Source organism: Puma concolor, chromosome D2 (genome assembly GCF_028749965.1).
Source record: "Puma concolor isolate L17-30 chromosome D2, mPumCon1.1.hap2, whole genome shotgun sequence".
NCBI classification, from domain to species: Eukaryota; Metazoa; Chordata; class Mammalia; order Carnivora; family Felidae; genus Puma; species Puma concolor.
Window position 1 is genome coordinate 4,638,383 of NC_141677.1, and position 23,167 is coordinate 4,661,549.

The 23,167-nt window shown below is 43.4% G+C and overlaps 2 long non-coding RNA genes across 4 annotated transcripts in view; one reads left to right on the plus strand and one right to left on the minus strand.

Moving 5' to 3' along the window:
• Positions 1–8,143, minus strand: part of LOC147575740 (uncharacterized) — a 125,228-nt gene extending 117,085 nt beyond the window's left edge. Inside the window, exon 1 of one of the 3 annotated variants that reach the window (XR_015241502.1) lies at positions 7,837–8,143. This is a non-coding gene — a long non-coding RNA (uncharacterized LOC147575740). The remainder of the gene's footprint in view (positions 1–7,836) is intronic. The other 2 variants (XR_015241500.1, XR_015241501.1) reach the window with 2 other exon arrangements.
• Positions 8,144–8,693: 550 nt separating this feature from the next.
• LOC147575742 (uncharacterized) overlaps positions 8,694–23,167 on the plus strand; it is a 63,787-nt gene continuing 49,313 nt past the window's right edge. The window contains exon 1 of the long non-coding RNA XR_015241505.1: positions 8,694–8,814. This is a non-coding gene — a long non-coding RNA (uncharacterized LOC147575742). The remainder of the gene's footprint in view (positions 8,815–23,167) is intronic.

Sequence of the window (23,167 nt, forward strand, 5' to 3'; positions counted from 1 at the left end):
CTAATGTAGCACTGAAAATACCACTGCACTTACAGTGGTCAAGAAAATTATGTTTGGGTTAGTCAGTAAATTGGACATTCATCTGGGATATGAAATCACCCACTTTGTTTATTTTTATTTTTTATTCTTGGCACAGTTAGCACTTGGCCAGCATCTCCCGATGTGGTCACGGGGTAAGTACTTTCGTGATCTCATTTTTGCAATTACTATCTCTTGTTCCCAGGTAAGTGGTTAAAAAAAATGCATGCTGTGCATTTGTAGATCCTGAGTCTCTCTCAAGGGCTAACTGGTTTACATGCAGCTTTCTGTGGTTAGCCACTTAACGTGGAGGCTGTCTTTTACCTCATGATTCATGATTCATGGCACCCTTCTCACTATATTAGGTCTTAGAGCAATTGTTCTGGTGTGGTTGAGCATGTAATTATCTTCTCATCATTTCTGTTTTTGTCTCCCTTTCTGCACCATTCTGGGATCTTGCCAAGGTGACAGGAAAAATTTTAAATTAATGTAAAAGTTGTATCATCACCATAAGCTGAAGCAGCAGTGCCCAAAATCCAAACATTCACCAATCAGCTCTTCTGGAACTCTTGGATATCACGTAATGTTATGACATAAAGAATTTAAGTACACTTCTGTGGTCATTCTTTTCTATTTCCTTCCAGATATCAACATCATTGTAAAATAATGCAAGACTATGTACATCCAAGTATAATATAATTGGTCTTTTAAATTTTGACATTAAATCGGTCGCTATTTAGTGATAATACACACGCACACACACACACATACAACTCTCTGCTGAGTACTATGGAAAATATAATACTTAGAAAGATGACAGTCTTCACAGAGGAACATGGCGGTCAAAACCACAGGCAGCTCTTTGACTGCTAGGGAGGGTCCCAGTCTCTGCCCCTCCTTTTCTAAAAAAGAGAAAGTCTGCCTCATATGATTGCTGGGGGGATTAAGCAACATTTGCTTAGCACCTAAACAGTGCCTTCAATATAAAAAGCATATTGTTAAGTACTATTACATTATTACAAAGCATGTCCATTGGCAAGTACTGAACTTCATGGGCTAGACCCTGGGAGCATAGACATTTGGAAATCGAAGTCTTCTTGAGTGCAGTGATTGTCAAGAAAGCTTTTATGGCCTTTGGGCTGGGCTTTAAATGAAGCAAGAAGGGCTTAGGACAGAGGAAATTAAGAACAAAAGTAGAAGGTGACTTATCATCAGGAACCAGGAAGACCCACTAGCCAAGGAAGAAGGGATGATGTGATAAGCTGTGCCGTGTGGGATTATATAAAATGAAGGCAGAAAGTGGAACGTGTTTAATTTTTTGTACTTGCCAGTGTAGTTTTTGAATTTTTAATATAAAGTGAGAAACTCTTCAGAAAGGCCTTTCCTTTTTACGGAGGGCCTACTGTGTTTAAAACTGTGTTTTAAGGAGAGCCTATTGTGTTTAAAGGAGTTCATGGCCTGGAGACTCAATCCTGGAATCAGAGATCATTCCTACAGATTTTGATGGTCTTTGCCTGGGACAACAGTCAACTTATCTCAACAACCAGCCTGCTAAGATGAGAACTATTTTAAGAGAACATGAGCTTTCTGAGAACACTGGCCTGAAAAGGACAGGAAGAGGGAAGAGCTCCTCTGAGGCGGGAGGGGGAGAACTACAGACAAAGTAGGGTCCCGAATATTCATGGATGCATTTGCACCATCACAGCGGTGGAGCCTAAAACAGAATGTGAGATCTGTAATAACTAACTTTGTAGGGCTTTCTTCATTCTTAATGTTTCACTCGTTTCCAAATTCAGTGCTTTTTGAAAAGAATACACCCTTATCCTGAGGAACCCTTTTGTACTGTTGGTGGGAATCCAAACTTGTGAGCCACTGTGGAGAACAGTATGGAGGTTCCTCAAAAAGTTTAAAAATAGAACTACCCTACGACCCAGCAATTGCACTACTAGGTATTTACCCAAAGGATACAAAAACGCTGAATCGAAGCATGTTTATAGCCGCATTATCAACAATAGCCAATTAGTGGAAAGAGTCCAAATGTCCATCAACTGATGAATGGATAAAGAAGATGTGGTACACACACACACACACACACACACACACACACACACACACCGGAATACTACTATACTACTTGGTGATGAAAAAGAAAGAGATCTTTGAAATCTTGCCATTTGCAACAACGTGGATAGAACTGGAAGGTATTATGCTAAGCGAAATTAGTCAGAAAAAGATAGGTATCATATGATTTCACTCATACATGGAATTTAAGAAACAAAACAGATGAACATAGGGTAAAAGAATGAAAAATAAGATAAAAACAGAGAGGGAGACAAGCATAAAAGACTTAAATATAGAGAACAAACTGAGGGTTGCTGGAGGGGAGGTGGGTGGGGGTGGGGTCAATGGGCAACGGGCATTAGAAGGGGACTTGCTGGGATGAGCACTGGGTGTTATACCTAAGTGATGAATCACTGGGTTCTACTCCTAAAGCCAAGACTATGCTGCATGTTAACTAAGTTGAATTTAAAAAATTATAATAATATACCCTTATCCTCTTAAAATCTCAGAAATACTGAAATCACCTCTGCACACTTCTTTTTAAAGAACTTTGGGTACAAACCAGACCCTATGGAGGAGACAACATTCAGTACCTTCTTGCCATCTGGGCACTGCCCGGCCTAGGTTAGGGCTTAATTCACCGCTAACTCAAGGACAGACCAGCGCATACCTGGAAGTCCTCCACTGAGTCAACAGCATACCTCACTAATGACTGGCTAGACAGGCTGGTGTTTCTTTAAAGTGCCAGCCATGTATACATCATTCTTTTCCTCCCTGAAACAGAGACACCCTTGTACAAATGTGGGCCAAGTCCAAACTCCATGTGATATGTGTCTTCTCTTATTCAAACATCCATTAGTTGGGTACAGTGGCCAAGAAGTCCTGGAAAATTATCTGACCCTCTACACATACTTACGTCAGTTCTCTCCAAAGTAGATCAATGCACAGTAAATGGCAAGTAGCAGCATAATAGAATATGATTCAAAAAATAATAAACCAGCTTACCTGCTCAAAGCTCTCTTTTCAACTGGCCTGAAAAAAGTCTGAGACTTCTGCCCAATTCTTACATGAAAGCATTAACTTCAGAAATATGTAAAAACGTGCTATTTAAAAGTATAACATGTCACCCATAATGACTTTAGCAGGATGAGGGACTGAGGGAAAAAGACAGAGGACAGGTTAATTTTGTTCTGACACATGGAAACGAGGATCTAGAGGATGATGAACTTTCCAGAACCTCCAGGACAGATCTACCATACACTGAGGTCCCACAGAGAAACAGGAAGCTCCCCAAAAACATTTGGATGGGACAAGAATCAATAAAAACATATCGAGCTTATTGAGATGATCTGTGTTTATTTAAAAAAATTATATGTGGAATATATTTATAAAATATTATTTTGTCACTCCCAAAGCAGCAGACCTTTTGGATATAAATTGCTCTTATTTTGTACTGGTCCATGTGATGTCTGGACACCAAGTAAGATCTTATTCAAGAATGCACTTACATTGATGCTGTGAATACTGTTGACAATACATCCAACGTACTTTTAGATTTCAAAGGAACAACGCACAGGTCTGGAAAAATTAGTCTTATGATATCTATCTCTAAGAATACTTTTAGCTATTAAAGATATATGCTTATCCAGATAAACTCATATGATCGAAGTAATTCTAAGATTTTATAAAAAGTTATAATGGACTAAATGACCTATAAAGCCTATAAGTTTATTTCACTTCTCTGAGTATTCAATTGTTCCACATAAAATGAGTAGGACAAGGAAACTGGTTTAAAATGGAATGAAATACTGAGGGTTTTTTTTACTATATATCTAAACACAAACAAAAGTTGTTTTATTCAGAGGAAAACAGTTTTTTAAGTTTCATCAATTTGTCCAAGAAGGGTTTACAAAAGAATTTTGTATTTTATTAATGAATGAATCACCAGGAAGTACCTCTTCAGTGCACAACTGCTTGGCCATCTCAAAGGAAGAAAGATATACATGTTTAAGCCATCACAGGACACAGAGACATAAATATAAAAGATCCACCAAAAAGCAGGCTACAATAAACAATACTAAACACTGCAAAAATAACAATGTTGCCAAAATACATTTCACTGAGGGTTCTATCATACCACAGTCAGACTTTGCCCACTTTAGAGTATAAAACATTTTTCTGGATGCCAAGCCACACTCACAGCTAACCACATCACTTAGTGCTCTCAAAAGCTGGGTCAAAGGAAACAGACAAAGAAAATCTTTAGTTCACTCCTCATAAATCCCTACAGGTTTCACTCCGGCATTTTGTTTGAAAAACGAAGGTAGGTGTAAAAGTGCGGCTCCAACCCATCCGAGTGGGTCGGTGACACTTGTCAAAATTTCAAAAGAATTGTTTGCCGTCCTTCCAAAGATGATGCTCCAAAACCAGACAAAACCGGACAGACTTAAAAATCCAAAGAAAGCACATGCAAATTAGAGATTACCAAATGCTGTAAACTTAGCCTAAGAGCTTGCTGAAGGTTACATAACTTGTGCCTTGTTATTTTTGTCTACCAAGTGCTGAAAGACTCTCTGGGACGTCTCTTTTCTCTTATTAAGTTTGAGGGAAATCAGAGGTTTCCTGGGAGGAATGGGGTAAAGTTGATCATTAGCATTAGGTCTTGCACATTAAGCCTGATGGGTAACATTTGATGTGCTGACTGCAGTCTCACTGTGTCAGAGCGTATATCCAAGTCTGGAGCATACGGGGAGTCCTGGAACTCCGTGACAGGTCTGCGAAAGCTGCTAAAATCATCATATTGTTCACTTTTTGTCTGGCACAAGACGGTAAGCTGGCACAGCCTCCAGTGCACCTGTAATGGAGACCATACGCCATGTGTGTGACTTGACAAAAGGGCAAAGCTGGCCACTATCTGGCTTGAGTGTAAGCTAAGCACGTGTCTCCCGAAATCCTCTGCACGCACGTTCCACTATTTTACATCACTTCTATCATGCATTATTTTTCAGAGTGGGAGTTGGGAACTCTGTGTAGATATTGTTGCAGGACTTTTGACCTCAATACCCAGGATTCGTTGTCTTGCCGTTTCGAAGAACAAAGGGGTGGACACAAAGTGAGCAGCAAGTGAAAGTTTATTAGAGTATAAGGTCAGAGAGTAAGAGTACTAGGAAAGCTCTCTTTATAGAGAGGGGGCATTAGAAAGTGAATGCCCGTGACTATAGGCAAGGGTCCCTGTCTCACAAGGCTCTGGTCAGCACCCCCTCCCCTTCCCCCGGTTCGTTCTCAGGTCCTACCCTCACTGGCTGGATGGTTCTAGGTGTTGGGTTGTCCATTCCTGATTGGCTCGTTTCCATTGTATGAGGGGTGGTCTATGGCCATACCATTCCCTGTGGGTCAACATCTCACGGTCTACTTATTTTTAGTCAGGTCTTTTGTCAAATTCCTCACGGGAACCTGAGTGTGGGTAGGTGGGGTCTGTTACATTCTTAAGAGGAACCTTGCAACCAAGGGAGTGTGCTGTGGTCAGACACTCCCAGAACCGTTCCAAAATATGTCTTTCCCCACCCAGGGACCTCAGGTCCTAATCTTTCCCTCTCTGCCTATTTTATCCTGTCTTTTACTATCCTAATATCTGAATAGAAACTACGTAACAGACCTTTCAGACCCTATATCCCCTGCCTTAGAATCATAGAATTATTAGCTTTTAAAGGGCATTACTGACAACTTAGCCCAACCCCTACACCTCGTTAGGTGAAAGTGCTGAGGCCTGAAAATATTTCTGACTTCTCCAAATCAGTTATCGGCATATTAAAAATAGTATTCATAACCACTGTCTCAGTAAACACTGATTGGCACTTTATTGTTTTTCACTACTGCTGCAAACGCAAATGCTTCACACGTCCCCATTTGACAGATGGACACACTGAGATGCACAGCAAACGACTAAGGTGCTAATTCGTGGCAGAGGTAAGGCTCACATTCAGGCTTCTGATTCCAAAGCATGCTCCCAACATCCGTATTATAGCGACGATTAGATTATTAAAGTTTCATGGAGATTTAATCGAATCCTAAGTGCCCACAAAATGCAGAGGAAAGACCGCCCTGCATACTCACAAAACAACCGATCTCAAAGCAGTCATTGGATGGAAGATTTCACTGTGAGCATCCCCTGTGCAGATTCAACTCTCTGAAGGTTTTCAACTGACAAGGAGACTTGCGGGAATCTGCCGTAAGGATGACGCACGTCTTGGCAACGGAGGCCTGAAGATGGTACTTGTCCTTGGATAAAGTCAAAGTTACTTTCTTTTCCTGACTACTGAGTGACCATGTAGAAAGGAGACACAACCTGAGCAGCTGAGAGAAAAAAAATGGGACAGAGGGAAGTCTCATGTGGAAAGTTGGGAAATGACACTGTGTATTTATATGACGCTATTTACATTCTGACACTAAAAACATTAAGAAATAACTATACTTTCTATCTCATGTGGTCTCAAGTTGGGGTGACCCTGCTTTTGAGGTAACACCTTAACTATATTTTTCAGGATGCATCAGCGTGTTTAGAAAAAAAAAATATCGTTTTCCTTTTGAGAGTCAAGTTAAGAAAACATACTAAATTCAACCCAAATACTGTTGCTTGATAGATATAATTTTTATTAATCGGTGTTATTGCTGGAAAGACAGTGGTGTTGTTGTTGTTTCCTTCAGAGTGATATTTACTACCGTTTGTCTTGGTTTGATTTTACAGGAGATTCCACTCAACTTTAATTTGTGCTATTTTAACTGTTTTACTACAGTTCTCACCCCTTTTGAGAAAGAAGGTATTCCTCCTTCCCAATTTATGGGATTCCTTTACTACTTCTTTCTAGAAGAAAAATAAGGCAGGTTGCAATTACTCCCCTTGGAGTAACAGTTTAGGAAATCAGTGCTGACTCCGTCCCTTCCTTTGCTCAGGTTTGCGAGGCCTTAAAAGGTCATTTAAGAGGTGAGATTGTAGGCACTTCCTCGCTGGGAGGAGGCGGGAGGAAGAAAGCCTGTCTCCAGAACGGTAACAGACTCAGGAGGAGGCTGTCTGCAGGCCCTGCGCCCAGAGCTCAGCCATGCTCCTCCAAGTCAGATGGCGGCGGTGACGGCCTCGGGAGGAGGCTGTCCGCAGGCCCTGCGCCCAGAGGTCAGCCGTGCTCCTCCAAGTCAGATGGCGGCGGTGACGGCCTCGCGAGGAGGCTGTCTGCAGGCCCTGCGCCCAGAGGGTGGGCCCGGTCAGCCTCAGCCGTGCTCCTCCAAGTCAGACGGCGGCGGTGACGGCCTCGGGAGGAGGCTGTCTGCACGCCCTGCGCCCAGAGGGTGGGCCCGGTCAGCCATGCTCCTCCAAGTCAGATGGCGGCGGTTTGCTGGGTTATAAACTCAGGCGTGGCCCCGCCCAGGTCTCCCAGAGCGCGGTGTAGACCCCACTCCCGGCGCGCTGGGGGGCGCTGGGCAGCAGGGGACAGGGACCACCGCCAGGGACACAGCCCCTCAACCTCTGAGCAGGCAGGGGACGCTCGCCGCAGGGGGCCGGGAGGGACTGGACCGGAAGGCTGCACGTCCCGCCCTCTGACATCATCTCCGCCGAGCCTCCCTCTCCGAGCGGAAGGGCGCCCCGTCCCCCAGGCGCGCGTCGGGTCCCCCTCCCCCTCCCCCCAGGTCTCCCACAGCCGGGGTGGGCTGCTGGGTCTCCCTCCGTCACGTCACACGTCCCGGGCGCCCGTCACCACAGCCTACCTTGAGTCACGCGGCTCAGGTCAGCGGCATCCGGCAGGGGGCACCGCCGACGCAGCTACCACGAGTCGCAACGCGGGCAGCCCCCCTCGCGTCCGAGGTTGACGCGGCCTATCGGGCGTCCCGACGCCACGTCACGTCACCCTCCTCGGGTCAGAGGTCAGCCGCCCGCCTCTCCTCCCGTCGGGCGTGAGCGCCGCCCTGGCTTCCTCGTGATGCGCACGCGCCCAGCTCGGGTGTCTCCCCGCGGGGGCGCTGTGTCGTCTCCCGCCGCCACCGACGGCGTGAGCCCCGGGCGGCGAGGCCGGCGCTTCCACCACAGCCTGTCGTCCTCACGGTTCTGTGAGGCGTCCCTGTGGTGAGTCGGTGGCCGCGCCTCACTGCCGGCGGGACTCGGTCCCGGGTGGGCCGTCGGGGAACGTACACCGTCGGCGGGGCGGGCGACCCCCGGGGGCTTGGCCCGGGTCGCCGGGGGATGAGGGGCCACCCCTTTGCCAGATCATTTCACGCCCCCTTCCGACGCTTTTCTAAGAAGCTTCTGAAAACGCAGGGCGAAAACGGACAGTGAAACTACAAAACAAAGTAGATGGCCAAATAGGCATTCAAGCCAGCGGCGATTCATTCTTGGTTTTTCAATTGCTTCCGGTTGTATTTTTTTAATTTTCAATTTTTTTTTTCTTTTCAGCGCTGACATTCGCAGAGGCGACCTAAGTCGTGACCACTTCCTGTGACAACTGGTTTCAAAGATGATCTGCGCGCCGCGGCGGGGAAAAGGAAACAGAGAAGCGTGACGTGACCCAGGACCCTAAAGAGGCCGACTCACGGCATCCGGGCCTCCGCCCGCAGGTGTGACAGCCCCCCACCGTTCTTTCCAGAGCAGACCCGGTCAGTCAGTTGCAACACCTTGTCTCAGCCCGGATTTGAACCCCGAACTACAAAACCTGAATCCCGCTGCTGTCGCCTGGCCACCCCTTTCAGAAGGTAACGAATTTCAGTTTCTCACGGTCGCCTGAGGCTCAACATGGCTAAGAGCGTTGCCCAAGACCAACCGTGGGAGGGTAGCGTAGCCGTCCCTGACGAACGCCCGCTGCCTCCAAGGCCTGTGCTCCTGACCACTGATTGTATTCTTCCAAATAGGACCAACCAATAAAATATTAAGTATATTGGTACACGCTAGAGAAAAAGAAAAAAAAAAAAAATTAGGGAAGATCAGGACAGAGGACTATCAATGAGAAGGTTGGTCGGGGACCTTCTCGGGAGAAGCTGACGTTTCAAGGAGGAAGAACCGAAGGAGGGAGGGAGTGCGGAAGGAGCACTGCACAAAGCGGGGGTGCGAGTGCACAGACCCTCAGGTGGGAGGCCCGTGCCGTGGCCCGGGCACTGGAGCAGGGAGATCACGGGAGCGTAGGGGAGGCTGGGGAGAGCAGGTGCAGCGCAGCCTTAGAGGAGGTGATGAAGACTGTATGTGGAGCAAGGCGGGGAGTGGCTGGAGGGCTTTGTGCATCTGGGCTGTGTGTGTGTTGACTCAAATCGTTGAATGGTGGACTCTTTTCCTGGGAAGAAAGAATTAAAAACATACACCTCTAATCTCCTTAGAATGACTATAGGGAAGCATGTTGTTATGGACTGAATTGTGTGCCCACTCCACCCCCCCCCCCCAGAAATTCATACGTTGAAGTCCTAACCCCCAGAAGCTCAGAATGTGACTGTATTTGCAGATGGGACCTCTGCACAAGTGATGAAGTTAAAAGGAGGCCAGCAGAGTGGGCCCCAATACACTATGACTGGTGTCCTTGTAAGAAGAAGAGATTAGGGGGGCGCCTGGGTGGCTCAGTCCGTTAAGCGTCCGACTTCAGGTCATGATCTCACGGTCTGTGAGTTCGAGCCCCACGCCGGGCTCTGTGCGGACAGCTCAGAGTCTGGAGCCTGCTTCGGGTGCTGTCTCCCTCGCTCTTTCTGCCCCTCCCCCATCATTGGTCTGTCTCACTCTGCCTCTCAAAAGTAAATCATTAAAAGAAGGAGGATGGGGCGCCTGGGTGGCGAAGTCGGTTAAGCGTCCGACTTCAGCCAGGTCACGATCTCGCGGTCCGGGAGTTCGAGCCCCGCGTCGGGCTCTGGGCTGATGGCTCGGAGCCTGGAGCCTGTTTCCGATTCTGTGTCTCCCTCTCTCTCTGCCCCTCCCCCGTTCATGCTCTGTCTCTCTCTGTCCCCAAAATAAATAAACGTTGAAAAAAAAAATTTTTTAAAAAAATAAATAAAAGAAGGAGGAGAAGGAGAAGAGGAAGAGGAGGAGGAGGAGGGGGGGGAGGAGGAGGAGGGGGAGGAAGAGGAGAAGAAGAAGAAGAAGAAAGGAGGAGGAGGAGGAGGAGAGGAGGAGGAGACGGAGAAGAAGGAGGAGAAGGAGAAAAAGAAGAAGAGATCAGGACACACAAAGAGACACCAGACGGGAGCTCACACAAGACACAGGCCATGCACACGCTGAGAAGAAACCCGACCTGCTGACACCCTCATCCTGGCTGTCTAGCCTCCAGAGCTGTGAGAAAATTTATCTCCACCGTTTAAGCCCCCCAGTCTGCGGTATCTTGTAAAGGAGGCCCTAGTAAACGGATACAAATGCCTCAGTAAATCATACGATCAAGTGCATGTTTTCCTGGGGGGAGTGAGCCCAGTCAGACCACAAAACAACAACAAACATACCTTTTCTTCCTATTCTCCCCCCTATGAAGATGAATAATATTTATATATATGATATATATTTCATATATATTTTTTAGTGTTTTTTAATGTTTATTTTTGAGAGAGAGAGAGAGAGACCGAGTACTAGTGGGGGGGGGGGGAGACACAGACTCTGAGCTGTCAGCACAGAGCCCAATGAGGGGCTTGAACCCACAGACCGGGAGATCATGACCTGAGCTAAATAAAGTCAGGCACTTAACCAACTGAGCCACCCACGTGTCCCAATTTCATATACATTCTTTAACATAAATATCTGGGCAGAGGATATCCTACCCCAGTGTGGCAGGTGGAGACACACTCAGGTGTTCAGCTTATTTTACACATGCATACTCTCGAAAGGAACTGCTTCACCTAAATTGCCACTAAAGCTTATTATCTGTAAGGGGGCCGTTGTAACTAACAGAGGTTTATTAACCATTTTCTTACACGTGCTCTAAAGCAAATTCTAATTTCTAGATTTTTTTTAGTAATGATGATTGATTTGTGTTTAGTTACCTATGTTTTGGAAAGTGTTGGAATTGAGTTTGGTCCAAGTAAAGTCTTCTTGAAATGATTTAGAATCTTAAAATATTGTTCATTTTATTACTTAGAGAAACTTCTTAATTGTTCGTCTTAAAACCTCCTTTTTGTCCTGAAGACTCCGTACTAATAAGGCAGAGCATAAATTGGGGAAATTCTGGTGTAGCATTTCTCTGACAAAACCAAAGAAAATGAAGAAGAGAAGGGAAGGAAAAAATGCAAATAAACCAAATACATGAAGAGCCTCTGTGGTTGAGATTGTTGGGAGAGGGTGAATATGGAAATCTGTCTTTAAGGTACCTCACTTATACTTCACACATGTGTGCACATATGCACACACACACACGCATACACAAACACGCACACACACCACATAGGGTGTGCCGGATAAAATACAGGACACCTGGCGAAATTTGAATTCAGATACAACAGAAACTTGTTTAGTATACATACGTCCCAAATATTGGCTGTATTTTTATTTTCTGAATCTGGCAACCCTCCCTCTGTCATCCCCTCAGTGGTGTGTGGAACTGGGCTGTTCAAGCTCGAAAGAGCCAATTGTTCAATATTCTGGAATTTTGCAGCCTGGTTGACATCAAGTTGGTAGCTTGAAATCGGACAGGATTGGAGTATTAACACCGCAGAAAGTGGCAAAATTTAAACATCAGGGCTTTTCTATTTGAAGAGCTGGCTGGTGAGCAGATACCAGAACACCACTGCTTTCCCTGAATGAGTGGGCGACTCACAGCACCATCTGAAACCATTTCTTTACTGGAATAAGAATAACTCACAATTGCAAAATACTTGGCAGTTTACAAAACTGTTTCACACCCTTTGCGCCTCCCTGAACGCTTACAATAACTTTATGTTTGTGTTTAGTTAATGGATGGGGGGAAAGTTTCAGGGAGATAATATAACTTCCTTGAGGTGAGCAACAGGTTAGGAACCAAACAGTGAAAGAAAGAAGGACGGAGTTAGGAAAGATGAAAAATAACCTCCCAGATGACTGACTTACTGCAGAGGGGAAAACGGGTCTGTAGAGTAGAGATCTGATTGTAACCACCTTAACAATCAAGGGCTCAGATGAGGGCCAATGTGACATTGTGTCAATCCTCATGAGAAACAACATGAAATATACAGTGTCACTGATGACCTATTCTTGCCACAAGGTTTGCCCTGAATCTAATCAAGCCTATAGACCTAAATTTCAATTCATAGGAAATACAAGAGGTAGAAGAACATATTACACAATACAACGAGGAAGCAATTAAGCAGATTTGGAATGTGGAACGTTTTATGGATAAAATGGTTTGGACTTTTTAAAAACTAAAAACAGGGGCGCCTGGGTGGCGCAGTCGGTTAAGCGTCCGACTTCAGCCAGGTCACGATCTCGCGGTCCCTGAGTTCGAGCCCCGCGTCAGGCTCTGGGCTGATGGCTCAGAGCCTGGAGCCTGTTTCTGATTCTGTGTCTCCCTCTCTCTCTGCCCCTCGCCCGTTCATGCTCTGTCTCTCTCTGTCCCAAAAATAAATAAACGTTGAAAAAAGAAAATTAAAAAAAATAAAAATAAAAATAAAAACTAAAAACAAAAATAAAAAAAAAGATGGGTGTGTAGAGGGAACTGTTCTCTAAAAGAAACTGAAAAGATGTAACAGCACATACAATGTATGAGCGTAGATTGAATTCTTCTTCAGAGGAAAAAAAGAGCTCAAACATATATCCTTGGCATATGTGGGGAAATCGGAATATGGACTGAATATTAGATATATCCAGGATTTTGTTAATATTCTTAGGAACGTTAATGCTATTACACTGATGTAACAGAAGGCTTTCATTTTGAAGAACTTAAGGGTGAAAGTAATCATGCTGTCTGAAGTCTATTTTCAAACATTTCAGAAAAAAAAAAGTGTGTTCATGTAGAGAAAGATGTAAAACAAATATAGCAGAATGTGAATTGTTAAATCTGTGAATACAGTGTGCACTGTCCTAGCATTTCAAACTTTTTAATTGTTTGAAAAAATTCTTTAAAAAAGTTGAGGCTATTAAAAGAAACGCACCAGCACTGGATGTGGAACAGGCGCAAAGAGAGCAGACACTGGTGCAAATGGAGGGGCAGTGGTTGAGAGAGAGAGAGAGAGAGAGAGAGAGAAATTACTCAGGTCTCGCTAGGATTGGCCATTAGGCACTAGACTGGCCACTAGAGACACACCAAAGTGACAGGTATTGACTTATTTTTTTGTTACTGGGTAAGATACATGCTTATAAGATCAACCAAACAAAACTTTCTGAAATCATCCAGAACTGTAAGCAGGTTCAAGACCCTTGCTACTCTTTTGATCATACAGAGGATAGGAAGCTCATGAGATTAAATTCCATTGCAAGAATACAAGAAACCTACATTCCTTTCTATTGCTCAAACAGCCTAATTTCTATTTGCTTCCCTTTTCATCTTTTTCTCTCCACGTTGCATATATATTCTAGGACTTTTTTTTTAATGTTTTGTTTATTTTTGAGAGAGAGAGAGAGAGAGACAGTGTGAGCAGGGGAGGGGCAGAGAGAGAGGGAGACACAGAATCAGAAGCAGGCTCCAGGCCCTGAGCTGTCAGCACAGAGCCTGACGTGGGGCTCAAACCCACGAATAGGGAGATCATGACCTGAGAGGAAGTCAGTCACTTAACCTACTGAGCCCTCCAGGTGCTCCTTAGGGACTCTTGAAACAGCAGTCAGCTCTCAGAAAACCCTGGCCTTGGCTCATCCATCCTCTGATGAGATGCACCTCATCTGTCTGGTCCTGGTTCTCTGTCCACATTAGTGTTACTTGGGCATCCCTGCCCCTTGTCCATAAGCCTTTCCATGTCCAGCTGTCTTTCAGTTATTTCCCCACTCCTCCCAAGGGCACAGGAAACGTGACAGTGCTCTGTCTCATGACTCCATGGGGCCTCTGGATATACAGTGGAACTAACTGAGGCCATGTTCCCCAGTGACCCATCTGACCATTTCTGTCTTACAGCCCAGGGCCATGCTGCTTAAAGCCACAACGCTGGGCTCTTGCCACCTTATTTGTGTAAGATTTAGGCCCCCTGTGTGTGAATTCTTTCACTTCCTGTCTCCACTCCCAGGCTGATGGCCTAGATGAAATGCAGGGCACAGGTCCTTTCTCAGGGATATTATCCTATCTACACTCTCTTGCGTTTCTTCCTCTCCCCCTCCTACCCCCTAATCTGGGAAAGTTTCATCTGATTTTGGAGATAAGACAAAATCACTCGGACTGCTTATTCTCCCAAATCTTGTTTATGCTCTTAGGCTTTTAAAACTCGCAAATAGGGGTGCCTGGATGGCTCAATCAGTTAAGTGTCTGACTCTTGGTTTCAGCTCAGGTCATGTTTTACATTCTTTTTCTTTTTTTTTCATGCTAAATCTTTGAAGCCCAGAGTGTATTTTATACTTACAGCATATGCATCAACTAGCACTGGCCATGTTCCAAGTGCTAAATACAGTAGCTACTGTATTAAACAGTGTGACTCCCACATTTTTTTTTCAAGGCACAACAAAATATCAGAACCTCGAAAAGTGAATATTGTTGGGGCACCTGGGTGGCTCAGTCAGTTGAGCATCGACTCTTGATTTCAGCTTAGGTCACAATCCCGGGGTCGTGGAATCAAGCCACGTGTCAAATTCCATGCCGAGCATGGAGCCTGCTTGCGATTCTCTCCCTTTGTCTGTCTCTCTGCCCATCTCCCTGACTTGTGCTCGCTGTTTCTCTCTCTAAAAACAGGGAAAGACAAAATTTTTTAAAGAGAAAATGTTATTTATTTTTCTAAGTGGATGAAAGACTTCCTGATGTTTGTAATATTTTCATTTGATTCATGAGGGCAAACACATGGTAATGAAAATATCTATACATCACACACAGAAACACATATGTCACCATAAGCCTCTATCGTGGAAAACTATGCTTTTAGGTTTATGCAGTTTGCTTTACATTATTTTTGCATTTATCCATGATATGGCTTGTCAGTAGTAATAAATAAGAACTATAACTAAACTCTGTAAATATATAGGGTCATTGTTAATCAGATGATGAGAGTTTCCTGGGAGAGAACACTAGGTAGGGGAAGAGACAGAAAATGTCAAGAGAAAGAGAAGCTGAAGATATTTTGAAAAACTGGGCTTTTTCTATTTCAACTAGTGTTTCCTGATGACACGTAGCTGCATTGTTTTTGGAAGGCAGGGTCAGTATAATTTATGAAAACTGGAAGAAAGCCTAGCATCTAGGAAAGTTCAAGTGAAACTTTCAGCATTTAAAAAGGAATGAACTATGTAAGGAAGCACGGCATAGCCATTTTGAATGTAGTGGAGACACCATCCGTGGGGGTACATTTAAAGGCTATCTGTATACATGCTTACCTAGCGCTCCGATAGTGTGTTTCTGACATGTCTTAGGAACATAATATTTTCATGTCAACACGGCAGAAGGTGCAACTTGTTGAAATCTGGCACTACTGTGAAATATCAAGTAACTGGAACATAGGTTATCTGATTTGAATTCTTTATATGCTGTGATCAAAAGTCAAAAGTATGGCACTCGACATTATAATTTCCCCCAAGTTGATTTATGTTACATAATGGTTCCCACAAAATTCTGGGATTTGTGCTTTTTACAGGTATCCCATGTTCTATAGCATCCATCAATCTTTAAATTCCTGGATGGCTATGATAATCTCTTCCAGTGGCACCGCTATTTGGTGATCAGGCCATTCTTACAAATATAGCCAATGTCTAAGTAGTTCCTCAAACTCAATTACTTTGTAACTAAAATGGTGGCTTGGCAATCGTATGGTAGGCAGCTAGCAATTACACTGGGAGCCAGCTCAGTTTAGTCCTTTCTAAAACCTATAGGTTGTTCAGTAATTTATTATGACGCTAATCTGATCAGTTGTATAAAATTGACTATAGGGTCATTCACATTTTTTAACACAGCACTACAGAAAGTTCCTATACCAATGCGTCAAATACTAAAAATTATGAATTTGAGCCAAAAGCTTCTTGTCTTAAACTGGTACAGAAAATTAATTTTAGGGGCACCTGGCTGGTTCAGTTGGTAAAGCAGGCAACTTCTGATCTCAGGGTTGTGAGTTCAATCCCCATGTTGGGTGTGGAGCCTACTTGAAAGAAAAAAAAAAAGAGAGAGAGAGAGAGATACTAGAAAAAAAGGAAAACTTTATTTTTAAAGGAATTGCTTTAACTAGGTGACAAATATTTTCCTATGGATTAAGATCATAACAAAATTGGGGAAATTTTGATTCCACTTAACTTGGGCAGGCTTCTAACAATCTGGACAAATTGCCCAGGGAGTTTTAAAGATATAACGGGGGGGGGGGGGGGGGGGGGGGGGGAATAATCCGATAGGAATGCAGCATTCTCTTTCTAAGAGTTGGTGTAATTTAATCTCATTCAGTAAAAAAACATGTCTGTGACTCTTTCCCAGTAAGGGATCTCAAAAAATTTGGAAAATATCATTTGAAGTTATGCTCTAACTCTCTATGAGAACTCTTTGGAGAAAGCTAATGAAGGCTTTAGATTTCAGGGGATAAATATAGTCTGAAATGGTCACTCAGGTATATTTGTTAGATTTATTATTTCCTTTAAAGAACTCATGTAGCTGCCTAAGATTTATCAAAGTGATGGATACCGAGAAAATAATCTGTGGTCTTAATTGCTAAGTTCCCAAACCATAAGGAATGATACTCAGATCAGAGGGTAAAATTGCTGCTGTGATCACACGAAACAAACATTATAGAATCTTTACTGCCACACAAATGCATCTCTATGAGGAATGGCTTTTTTTTTTTTAAACATAATACAAAACAATTACATTGTTTGGGGTTTGTTCAGATAATTAAATGCCCAAGCTAATATTTAACTACAGTAGTGTTGATAGGCACTGTTTACCTAAAGATGATCAGCGGGACCAGAGAGATGACATCTGAGGTGTTTCCCTCGTGAAGTTCTACAATCCTATGAAAATTTTCAAATTTGGGAGAGAAACGGAGTTTTCGTTCCAGTTTAGGAGAAGCTTGTGGTTTTGAAATCAGTATCTGTACCTTCAACTCCGAGCCAGTGAGCTACTAATCTGTACCTACAGCCCGAGTTTCTCCCTTTGGAGGCACAAATACGTAGAACCAACTTGCGTCCGAACACCTCCACCTGGTTCTGCCAAAAACACCTCAGACTAAACACGTCTAAAATGGAGGACGTTGTCATCTGCCCTCAACTTCATCTCTTCGTGTCACTTGCCCTGGTGGATTATGCCACTACCCCTTCAGTCTCCCAGGGCAAAAAATTTTGGAGACGTTTCTATGGCTCTTTACTATTCACATTCAGTCTTTCCAGAAGTTATATAACAAAATGCTGTGTGAGATAGGGATTGACATTGCTTCCCGTGTCTGGAAGTAATCAGTAGGGCGAGGCATTACGGTGAGGACCACGTCTGCGTTCTGCCGGTGAGACCCTCAGTTTTCCCCCAGTACAAGAGAAGCTGCTTTGGTGGTCTTTATCAGCCAGAGGCACAAGCATGACCTGGAGGAAGGGGTCCTCACCTTCTGGGGATAGGCAGAGTTTGGAGAATGGTAGCCTTCCCATTCAGGTCTCACTTCTCTCTATGAAGAATATTCACCCTTTCCGTCCCTCTCCTACAAGATGACAGGTGTCGAAACCTTCCCTTTCCATGTCACACTGAGTGGGGACTGGTGAAAAATGCTTGTCTGGAAGTTGTTGAGCCATCAAAATGGTAGAACCTCCAATGGCGTTGGGTGTGAAGAAAGGGGCAGCCAAGACAGGGAGCCCAAAGATGCAGTCCGCGTTCCCATGCAAGGATGTGTGACTCTACATTTCCCTTCTTCAACCGGGGACAGAGGCTCACGTCACACTTCTGGATCCAGCACCCCACCCCACCATGGGCCAGGGGCATTCCGTGGTTCAGGGGTCCTCCTCAGCAGGAAAACTGTGGGGTGAACAGACCTCCTGCTGGGCGTCTGGGAGGTATGGGAGCCTTAGGGAAGGAGGAATTGGCTCATGGCCAAGCCAGATCTCCCAGGTCAGAGGACTGCAAGGGATGCACCCACAAAACAAATGTACCCACAAAAGAGGACCGACAGGTGGAAGTCTGTGTGCGGACAGCTTTGCCCTGAGACGAAGTAGCCAAGAGAAGGGGGATGATGTGCCTGTCAGGAGCAATTTGTGCAGTTCAGGGAAGCCAGTGCCCCTCCTCCCTCACACTCTGCCATTGGCAGGTCGGGGCTTGAGGGGTGTGACGGTAGGGAAAACGCAGGGGTGGTAATGAAAAGAACCAGCCAGGAGCCCCTTCCCACAAGTCTTGTCTGTGCTGAGGGAGGAGAATTCTGAAGAGCAGAAAAAGCTTTTTTAAGAGCCCAAGTGACCAAAATATTATGAAATTATACTAAGATGTCATGCAGAGTCTGCTTCTCAGGAGAAAAAGAAAGTCGATAATTAGAAGCTGCTTGGGAAAGATGAAACTGTCCCATGTTTACATCAGTGTGAGTGGAGGCTTCTCAGTCCAATCCGTGCATGAATATCCGAGCTCCTAAATATTTCCTGGATCTACTCTTATCATTCTTGTTCTATGATTGACCTCCACAGGCCAAGGCCTACATAATCGCCTCTGACCCCGGCTGTTACACTACTTCCTTTTTCTTCCTTTCAGGAGGCAATCTTTCCCCAACTTTCTCAGCACTTTTTCCCCCTCTATCCTCTCTAACTTACAGATCTGATTGTCACTCTTCAATAGCTCTCATTTGCAGCAAACCAAGTTTTACTTATTTTGGGTGACACTCAAGGCACTTAATGATCTGACTTCCTGCTTCCCCATCCATCATAATCTGTTGCTCAAAATTTATACAAATGCAAACCTGAACTACTAGGAAGCCCTGAACATTCATTGGCATGTACACATTCCTGTGTACTTGTCCTCTTTGCAAGCTTGGAATACCAGAAAGCTCTGCTGGGTAATTCATCAGTTCTCAAGAATGACCTAAATGCTAACTGGTCATCAGGACTCTCATTTCTTCAGGCTGACTCACATGTCCTTCTCCTGCATTCCCTCTGTACTTTGTATACATCATTACCACCGCTTCATCGACTGACTGCAATTATTTGTCATTGCACAATAGAAAAATCAACTAGACTTGTTTTATAAGGATCCACAAGAGGACTTTCCCTTAGCTCTCAACATTAGGAAAAGATGTGCATCTCTTGAATAATGCATTATAATCTTTGGAAGATTATAATGCCCTCAAGGGCACCTATCAAATACTAGCAGATTAGTTTATTTTCCTTGAATGAATAAACTAATGATAATATGTCTTTTTTGCTTTGGCCACCAGGAAGTTCAAAACTAAATTTATGGCCCATCTTTATCATCCACTTAGGACCTCATGGCATGCGACTGGTATGTTAATCTTAATTTTGGTTTCACCTTAATTTTTTTCACACATTTTTGCTCTTCATTATACATATCACCTCATAGGTTTATTTTTCTTTTTTCACTTCCCATCAGAATGTATACATGCCTCATTTTCCTTCTGAAGGCAAAACAGAGTATAATCATAAATCGTGATTATACATTCATTTATTTAATGAAAGAAGAATGGATGTAAATACGAAACCAATAGAATTCTGGAAGAGTTTAGTAAAAGAGGTCATTGAATTTAGTTTGCTTATAGACATAGTTATGGGAGAAAACAAAGTTTACCAAGTACTTTCTAATTCACTTTCACTGTTACACATGTCTAAACATACATAGTCCAAACCGTAGATGGGATTGTTTCTTTAAAAAGTTGTGGCTGATTTCATCAGACTTTCCACAAAATACATTTCAGTGACAGGCATGAAATGATCAGAAAGATTGTATCATCCTAATTTTACTACACCAGATAGGTTTTTCTATAAGCACATCCGTGATGAATATCTGAAATCACAATGAACTTCTATTTTGAATTTCCCCAGTGACATAAAGGAAATGACTGTAACATAGGGGCTGTTCAAGACTCCCTAAGTATGGTTCCTGTTAGGTTATCTGAACCTTCCATTCCTCAGCCCTTAGATAGGAAGATGTTTGTTGACACCACAGGCAGGGAAAGCTTGTGCTTTAGGGAAACACGAACAGATCCAAAGCCATGACTCTTAGTGCTATTTTTATATCTAGCTGTGTGTGTGTGTATCTGTGTATGTGTGTATACAGATGTATGTATATATGTATGTCTATAAAAGAAGTACAGACATACAGTGTTACGCTAGTTTCAAGTGTACAACATTTTGATTTGACAACACTATACTACGTTCACCACACACGTAGTTGTGGACTATATGTTACTTAAATCCTGATGAAAACGAATGACTGGATTACTATATTATTGAGGTTCCAGTATAAAGAGAAACACACCAGGCATGATTCAACTGGAATGTACTTATGTGTCATCTGAGGAATTTGATGTCATCTCCCATTTAACTTCTCAGCACAAAGGATAATGACACAAATGAGGGGACAGTGAGCTTGGGGACTTCCCCAAGGGCTCCTGTACTGATACACGCTGAAACATCGGGTTGGGGGGTGGGGGGCATGGGTTGAGAGGTAGTCCGGGATGAAGGAAAAATTATGAGCTAGATATGAATTCGAAGCTCCTGCCAGCCACTAGCCGGATGGCTTTGGGAAACCACTTACCCTCTCTGAGTGTCTGCAAGAGGATGACTGCACCTGCCTCTTGGTGTTGTGAGAAATAGCTAGAACCGTGTGTCACAGAGTGTGGGCTAAATAAGCGTTCAATATGTCAGGGAATAATTAAGTAGTGAAAAGTTCTAGCATGGTTTTTAATGAGGATTAAATGGATTAAGAGAGACTGACTAGCACATAATAAGTACCAATAAATGTTAAGTAATATGTTACTATTTTGTTATTATTATTTGAGCCTCTAAACAATAATTATTTTAAGGTCCCTAAATGAACATAGTGATGATGATGATGATGATGATGATGATGATTATCACCATTATCATCTTACCAGGTTTGAATCTCAGTTCTTAGCTCCTGCTCCCTTGTTCTCCCTAATAGAAACAAAAACCACCCAGCCCGTCCAGAGCAAAACCATCTCTCCTCAAAGTGAAAGGTGGGAAGAGGCAACTCTTTTCTGCTCTCGTCTCGTGTGAGATACAGACCTGCTTGCATCTCACACGTCACCTGTTCCTTCCTCGATGATTTTTCTAGTGTTCTGTACAGGACTTCACGGAACACCGCCCGTGAACATGGCCGCTTTGCAAATCGTGTCTCCCTAATTGGAGCCAGCAACGCCCCGTGCTCCGTTTCTGCCGGCCAATGGCTGTCTCCTCGCTTCAGGAGAGATTTGACGCTGCCATTCCCGATTCACAAACCCGCATGTCACTGCCGCAGACCCAGTTTTGATCTTTAAGGCACCTCTTCCCAAGCTGGTATCCTTGCTTTTAAGGGGGGGGGGGGGGGGGAGCCCTGGTGCCTGCATCAGATATGATTAGCCTGAGGAGAAACATGGATCCTGCCATGACAGACGTGGCTCGTGACATAAGCATGCTGTTTCTCCAGGAGTCTGCTGTAGACACACAGTCTGCCAGCGACAGCCCGGCCCGCTGACTGGCAGGACGCATACAGGAAACATTCCGGACAAAGGGCTGGATCTGTTTTGAATTAGGCGAGGGGAAATACAGTAAGATGATTGCCCTCTGATTAAATACCTGAAAACTATTTATCAGTTCAATAAGTTGTCACACCATCTGTCACATAAATGAGACAGTAAAACAGATTCGGCCTCTAACACAGTCTGATGAAATGCAAACTCGATCAGATTATTCCTTTTTAAACTCCCTGTTGTTATTACCCCTGTGGAATGAACTTCCTAGTTTTACTAGTCACTCGTCAAGAACTCAGTTCTCGCTGTGAGACCCTTGTGTTTTTTGCTCTTTCATTTTCTGAAATCTTATTTAGGAAAGCAGGGCTTGAAGACCACACCAAAAATCTGTTGTCTTTCCATTCATTTTAAGACTCAGTGAAACTTGAAATGCCCTCTATTAATAAGAGCTGCCATTTGTTGAGGAATTACTAGGTGCGAACCTAAATGTTTCCTGCGCAGTCTCGTTTAATCCTCACAGAAACCATACCAGATAGGTTCTTTGGTTTTTAAATCCTCATTCCAGGGACCGGAACGCTGTGCCTAAGAAAGATTAAGTAATGTGCTCAGGGTCACAGCAAACTTAAGTGACACCTCTGGCATCTGCCCTCCGGTCTGACGGCAAAGACTGTGGTTTTCATCGCCTACTTTTCACTTGGATCCAATTCACTTAAAATAAAAAGTCATGAGGACCATAAGCCAAATACTGTGCGGATTTCCGAGTGAGAACAGGGCAGATGCAGGTTGGTGGGTGCAATGTATCCGGTATATTCGTCTGAGGAAACAGGGTTTAACTGGTAAAAGTGAAGGGCAGTTTGCCAAGCCAGTAAAATATAACAATAATATAAAATATAACTAAGATGGAATATAACTAAGCAATATAAGATATAACTAGGCAATATAGGATATAACTAACATATAACTAAGTAACATAAAATATAACTATGTAACATGAAATACAACCAAGTAACATGAAATATAACCAAGCATTATAAAATATAACCAAGCAACACAAAATGTAACTAAGCAATATAGAATATAACTAAACAATATAGACTATAACTAAGTAATATAAGATATAAATAAGTAATATAAGACATAACTAAATAAGCAATATAAGGTATAACTAAGTAATCTAGGATATAACTAACATAACTAACAAAATATAACTATGGAACATGAAATATAACCAAGTAACATGAAATATAACCAAGTAATATAAAATATAAGCAATATAAAACACAACTAAGCAATATAGAATATAACTAAGCAATATAGAATATAAGTAATATAAGACATAACTAAGTAATATAAGATATAACTAAGTAATCTAGAATATAACTAACATATAAGTAACATAAAATATAGC